Raw genomic sequence first — 6,915 nt, 5'->3', positions numbered from 1 at the left:
ATTAGAAAATTGAAATTTCAGTCTTGAATTATAATACGTATATTAAATCTGAATAAATTGAAAGGCATTTAAACATGTGGGGGAATTTATTCATGTATCCCCCTCAAAAATCTTGAAATTACGTACCCCCCTCTAAAATTCATAACATCATATTTACCATTTTAAAGTTTAAAAATTCACAAATTTATCCAATTTATTAATTTTTCTAACAAAACTCATTTTAAATTAATAAATCACCCATTTTACCCTTTCTTCTTTCTCTTTCCCCAGTAGATAGTGATAGTGAAATTGAGAAAGAAAAAGGAACTTGGTAAAAATTAATTTCCTATGCATGCCAAATCTCGAATGTGATCATCTTATAACTCCAAATGTGATTGCCAAGTTTATATATACCTATTTACATTACAGTATCATGGTAGCCGAAATTTTTATTAATACCCTTTTTTTTTTTTTTAAAATTCTTTTTTCTGAGGAATTCAAAAAATACTCGGGCCGCAAAGACAATTGACGACCTTATTCTTAGGAGTCGCCATTTGTCATTGCGGCCTTGCAAAAACTAAAAAAAATAAAAATAAATCAATTGTAACATTGATTTTTAATATATTTTTATAATAATTTTCAAAAATATAAAACATAATTAATAATTTGAATATGTTAGAAAGAACATCAAATAAAATAGATAAAACATCTTATTATTTAAATGTACTAGAAGGACTCCAAAATATTTTTTAGATAGAATTTTTTCCAGCTGTAAAAGAAAATTAAACTATTTCTTGATGTGTTACTAGAAAAAAATAAAAATACTTTGGATCTGAATTTATTAATTCCAGTTCAAAAGTCACTTCTAGTAAATAAATAAACTATCATTGTCATTCTAGTACATTTAAATTGTAAAATACTGCATCGATTATTGAAAAAAAAATGATTTGACTTTTGTAAGGATGGCAAGGAATTTTTTTTTTTAATGGATGGAGTACCTTAGAATTTGAGTGTACTAGAAGGACCATAGTAATTTCTTTATTAACTAGAAATGACTTTTGAACCGAGATCAATAATTCAGATACAAAACATTTTTATTTTTTTCCAGTAACACACCAAGATATAGTTTAATTGTTTCATAGCCGGAAAAAATCCTACCTGAAAAATATTTCAGAGTCCTTATAGTACATCTAAATTATAAAATATTTTATCTATTTTATTTGATGTTCTTTCTAACATATTCAAATTATTAATTCTTCTTTTTATTTTTGAAAATTATTACAAAATATATTAAAAATCAATGTTTGTTGTTTTTTTTAGTTTTTGCGGGGCCATAACGACAAATAACGGCCCCAGTCTTGGAGGGCCACCAATTGTTGTTGCGGCACATATAGTTTTCGAATTTCTAAGAAAAAAAGAGTTTTTTTTTAAGAAGGGTATCAATAATAATTTCGGATCATGTCAGCTATGTTGCTAATTTGTATTTTATAATATACCCTCATGTATCGTCATTGTGGTACGGATATTTTTCGAATTTATCAAAAAAAAAAAGAATTTTTTTGTTTTTTTGAAGAGGGTATGAATGTTTTTTTTGATAAAAATGCCTAGGCCCATTTCCATTAAAGAAAACATAGTTAACTTACATCAGCTAAACGCTAAATCAGTGTATCTGAAAAGGAAACATATCAAACACAAAGTTCTTCAGCTGTAAAGCTGTATCAAATTAAAACAAGCACATTTCAGAACAGGAGGGTATGAATGTCAGCTATGCTGCTAATTTGTATTTCTAATGTACCCCTCATGTTTTGTTCAGCGTAGTTTGTTTGACTTAGCAGAGCTGCAGAGGGGTGTAAACGGATCTGGATAATTTTCAGAATTGGTAAACGATTCGGATGTCCGGATATATCCGGATCCAAATTCATGCCGAACTAAGCCTATCCCGTCCCGAAATTTTTATTAATAGGAAATATATTAAAAAAATATCCAGATTAGAGAACACTTTTGATTTTTTTTCGAGATATAGGGAAAACATTTTGATTTATCACGGCCTCTGGCCGTTATGGCTTATCACGGCCAGGATTAACACTAATTACCGCACTTATTAAAAAAAAAAAAAAAAAAAAAGAGTTCCTGGCCGTGATTGATAATCACGGCCAGAATTCAAATCCAGTGCAATATCTGACCGTGTAGAATGAGATCTGAGTTTGACCGTGTAGAATGAGATCTGAATTTGTCCATTTAATATGGGAAATATGCTGGCCGTGATTATCAATCACGGCCATGAATTTTTTTTTTTTTTTTTTTTTAAGTGCGGTAATTAGTGCTAATCTTGGCCGTGATAAGTCATAACGGCCAGAGGCCGTGATAAATCAAAACGTTTTCCCTATATCTCAAAAAAAATAAAAAAAAAATCAAAAGTGTTCTCTAATCTGGATATTTTTTTATTATATTTCCTATTAATAAAAATTTCGGCTATCCCGTCTGTTTGATATTGAAGTATATTCTCCGCTTTGTTAATTGTTATGTATTGTCCATTTGTCCCTTCTAACTGACTATTTTCTTTGTGGGACTAACCTACCGGACCATCCAGACTGAGACAGTTTTTCTTTAACTACAACACATTAGGCCCACCTGAGCCCTGTCTATTTTTATTGGCCCAAGGAAATCTGGAGAGAAGGGCTCCAATTTAATTACCATGCGCGCATGTCAGCATGTGCTGCTGAAGATCTATTATACTAGAATTGGTATAGCTTTCTTTGCACGTTCCTTATTGAACCACAAATTTCGAATGAAGCACGAAAATCCACATACTTAATTATTCAATCATTTTCATATTTAAATTTTGTTAATTAGTATTTATATTTTAAAGTTCAGATGATTTAATTATCTGATAATTATTCGTTTTATTCAAATCTGTATTCGTGGATTATCCGCTTCGTATCCGTTTAAGGTGAATTTAATTTTATATTTGAACATTTGTTTACTATTCATATTGGTATTCGTATCCACTCATTAAAATGTAGATATGGATTTAATATTAGCATTATCTGCTCCGAATTTGCTCCGTTGACACCTGCTTAGCTATATATCTTTCCATCTTCAATAATCGATCAGCCATATATACCGCGTTACGTTTGCCACCATTTACTCGTTGCATTGTTGTCTCTCTGCTTTGAATTCTATTTTGGTAAATACTAAATAATTATATTTTATGTGGTCTCTGGTAAACTTTTGTAAACTGATCAATAATAAATTACAGAAAAAAAGGATATGAATTTCATTTTAGTTCGATATATATGAACTATTTTTTTCATAGGGTTTTTAGTTTCATACAGAAAATCGATTATCTTTGGAGGGACAGATTTGATATCTTGAAGCTTCAGATGTTTATGGATAATTTTTCCTAATATTTTGTATTCGAATTCATTTATCTTAGGTAGAGTTCCTTAATTATACAAGTGATGTCCTGATCCGCCAACAAATGTTTAATTGGATAGAGTTTTTTAGATGCTTATTCTAGTAACTAAAGTCAATATCTATTCTTATATTAAACATGTAAATGTCATGATCCGCCAACAAATATGATTAAAATATGAAATTTCGGATTGAATATACAATCAAATAGTTTGTCTTTTTTTGATTCTATGCGTCTTTTTTATGTATGTTTATGTGTAGAAATCTAAATTTATTTAAATACATACTCGTCACATGTACTCGCCGCAAGTTTATTTAGTTTTACTCTACCAAAAATGGTACTATATCAGAAGGAGCATTTTGTAAAAAAAGTATACTAGGAGCTTCTGACAAAGAAGTATACCAGCCAATTACCAGGAGTTGTATTTGTCATCTACGGAAGGAACTCCTGGTAAGATAATTGATTATTTTAAGGCATATATAATTTAGGGTAATTATAATATCCCCTATCTATCCATCCTCCATTTCATCCCACAACTAACTTTCTATTTTAACTATAACTACTATTTCTAACAACCTTTATTTCTTTCATCTTTCTCCCTTTCTCTTCCACCTCTATTTTCCTCTTCCACCTTCATCTTCTTCTCCCACCTCCGCCTCCGCCTCCCTCTCCCACCTCTGCGTCCCACCTCCCTCTCTCACCTTCACCTCACCTCACCTCCGCTTCTACCTCTCTCTCCCACCTCCGCATCCCACCTCCTCCTCCACCTCCGTTTTTCCATTGATAAGCTCCCCTCCCTCTCCCATCTCGAAATGATAAATACAATAAGCTCCCTCACTCTTACACTTTCGCATCGTTTTTTTCCCTCTATGCCTGCTGCTCCTGCTCTAGCGAACGTTCTACCAAAGATCATTCGTCACTCCGTCCCAATCAAGCACGCCTCTTCCAGGAATGAATACTTCAACGTGTATGAATGAATACTTCAATGTGTTTGAATGAATACTAAAGCACGTCTCTACCGGGTCAGATCCGTCACTGTCGATCGTATCAAAATAATTTTGTGTATATGCAATTAATCTTTTTCATGTTTATGTTCTCCTTCCTCATGAAGTAGCGAATTTTGCAAAGAACAAAACTTTATTAATGGTGAATTAGGCCACTGCGTATTAAATAAATGACATAAAAACAAATTTTGAAAAAAATAGAGATATTGAATGAATACTTGATGCCTTAGATATGAATACTTCAAGAGTAAAGCTAGCGTGTGACATGCTCACCAAGAAAGTTTGGTGAGCATAACTCCAAAAGTATATCGGATCGACATCAAATGCCAAATCCAAACCGTTCAAATCCATGTACTTCATGAGTGATGCATATACATGCAAAATTTTGAAAGTTTCGAGTTTATTTGCTACACGGTCAAGTGGTCAAAGAAATAATAAAAATTGAATATATAAAATAACTTATAATAAATGTTCATTTCTTTGACCACTTGACCGTGTAGCAAATAAACTCGAAACTTTCAAAATTTTGCATATATATGCATCACTCATGAAGTACATGGATTTCAACGGTTTGGATTTGGCATTTGACATCGATTCGATATACTTTTGGAGTTATGCTCACCAAACTTTCTTGGTGAGCATGTCACACGCTAGCTTTACTCATACTTCAATGTGTATAAATGAATACTTAATATCTTATGTATGAATACTTGCGTGGCAAGATATTAATACTTGTGCAACAGACAACTCGAAAGTATGTCATCATGGATCTCATTTGAAAGATAAAATTGTGTAGAAAACGTTCGTGGTTTTAGATTTGCAAAATTCTTCCCAGATCGTCAGAAATATTGGTTAGATTGAACGGAGAAAAAAAACTCACATCTAAAAACATGTAAAAAATGGATGAGTGATGTGTCTAGTTTTTATATTTACACTTACACGATGAGAATTAATACTTTCTCGATAAGAGATGAATACTTGTGCAGCGAATAACTCGAAAGTATGTCATCATGGATCTCATTTGAAAGATAAAATTATGTAGAAAACGTTCGTGGTTTTAGATTTGCAAAATTCCTCATAGATCGTCAGAAATATTAGTTATATTGAACGGAGAAAAAAAAACACCTCTAAAAACGTGTAAAAGATGGATGAGTGATGTGTCCAGTTTCTATATTTGCACTTGCACGACGATGATGAATACTTGTACAACGGACAACTTGAAAGTATATCACCATAGATCTCATTTTAAAGATAAAATTATGTCAAAAACATTCGTGGTTTTAGATTTGCAAAATTCCTCACCGATCGTCAGAAATATTGATTAGATTGAATGAAGAAAAAAAAATCCCACCTCTAAAAACGTGTCCAGTTTTTTTTTTAAAATACTTGATATATTAGGTATGAATACTTGATGTGTTATAGATGAATACTTGCGCGCGCCAGTTGTAAAATCTTTCAAATATTATGTGGTCCCCAAATAGTAAGTGGTCCCCCTAAGTAGTTAGTAGTTATTGAAGTAGTTAATGACTGGGGGATTGTTACGGGAATAGCTAGATGCTCCATATAATTTATGTTTTCCTTAACTTTGTTTTTACTATTTAACATGTGTTGTTCAGTAATTGATTCTTTATTTTGATTTGGTCTTACTTGACAGAAGCATGCTGAGGGCACCATTCTTTTAATGGAAATGCTACAGGTAGCATAAGCTTAAGACAAATATCACAAAATGAAAAAAAAAAAGAAAAAGAAAAAGAAAAAGGTATGTCATACTTAGTTTTTAACAACTTGTGAATTTTTTTGATTGCGATCCTGGTTTTATTGCTAGCTACAAGGGTGAGCTACGTACTATCCAAAACTCGAGAAAGAGGTTCCATCTGTCTCACTGAACAGGTTAGCTCTTCTTCATTACATTTTTTGTTTTGGCCTAATAAATTGTCACTTTTTGAAAGTGCTTTCATTATCAATTATTTTATTATGATTGAGACTACCACACGCATACCTGACCAATTACATTTTCCTTATTGTAGTACTCAAATCCATGTGTTTCAAAGAATAATTAATTCAGACTTTCAGAGGGACCCTGAAGCAACTAACGGAGAGCACTAAATACCGATTTTACCCTTACTAAATTAACGGCTTTGATTCATGTAAAATTTGCAGACTTCTCGGTTTTATTTTTTAAAAGACTATTGATGTCGACAATTTATGTATGTTACTTTAGAAGTAATAATCTTCTTGGGAGATAATTTTATCTATTTTTTTATCGCCAAACACATAAGAGAGTTTATCTGGGGTTAAAAATATATTGTTTTTTTTATAGTCAAACAAATAAAGAAGATTCATGTTCTTGTATTATAGTTATTTTGTTGTCTTCATTTTTAAATGGGTGATGATCTTTCTATTTAAAAAATAAAGAATAAACTAATAATAATAATAATAATAATAATAATAATAATTATTATTATTATTATTATTATTATTATTATTATAGATGTGACATATATTATTCCATATACT

This window comes from Carex rostrata, chromosome 20 (genome assembly GCF_964058835.1).
Source record: "Carex rostrata chromosome 20, lpCarRost1.2, whole genome shotgun sequence".
Classification (NCBI taxonomy): domain Eukaryota; kingdom Viridiplantae; phylum Streptophyta; class Magnoliopsida; order Poales; family Cyperaceae; genus Carex; species Carex rostrata.
Note: the sequence above shows the minus strand (reverse complement) of the source record.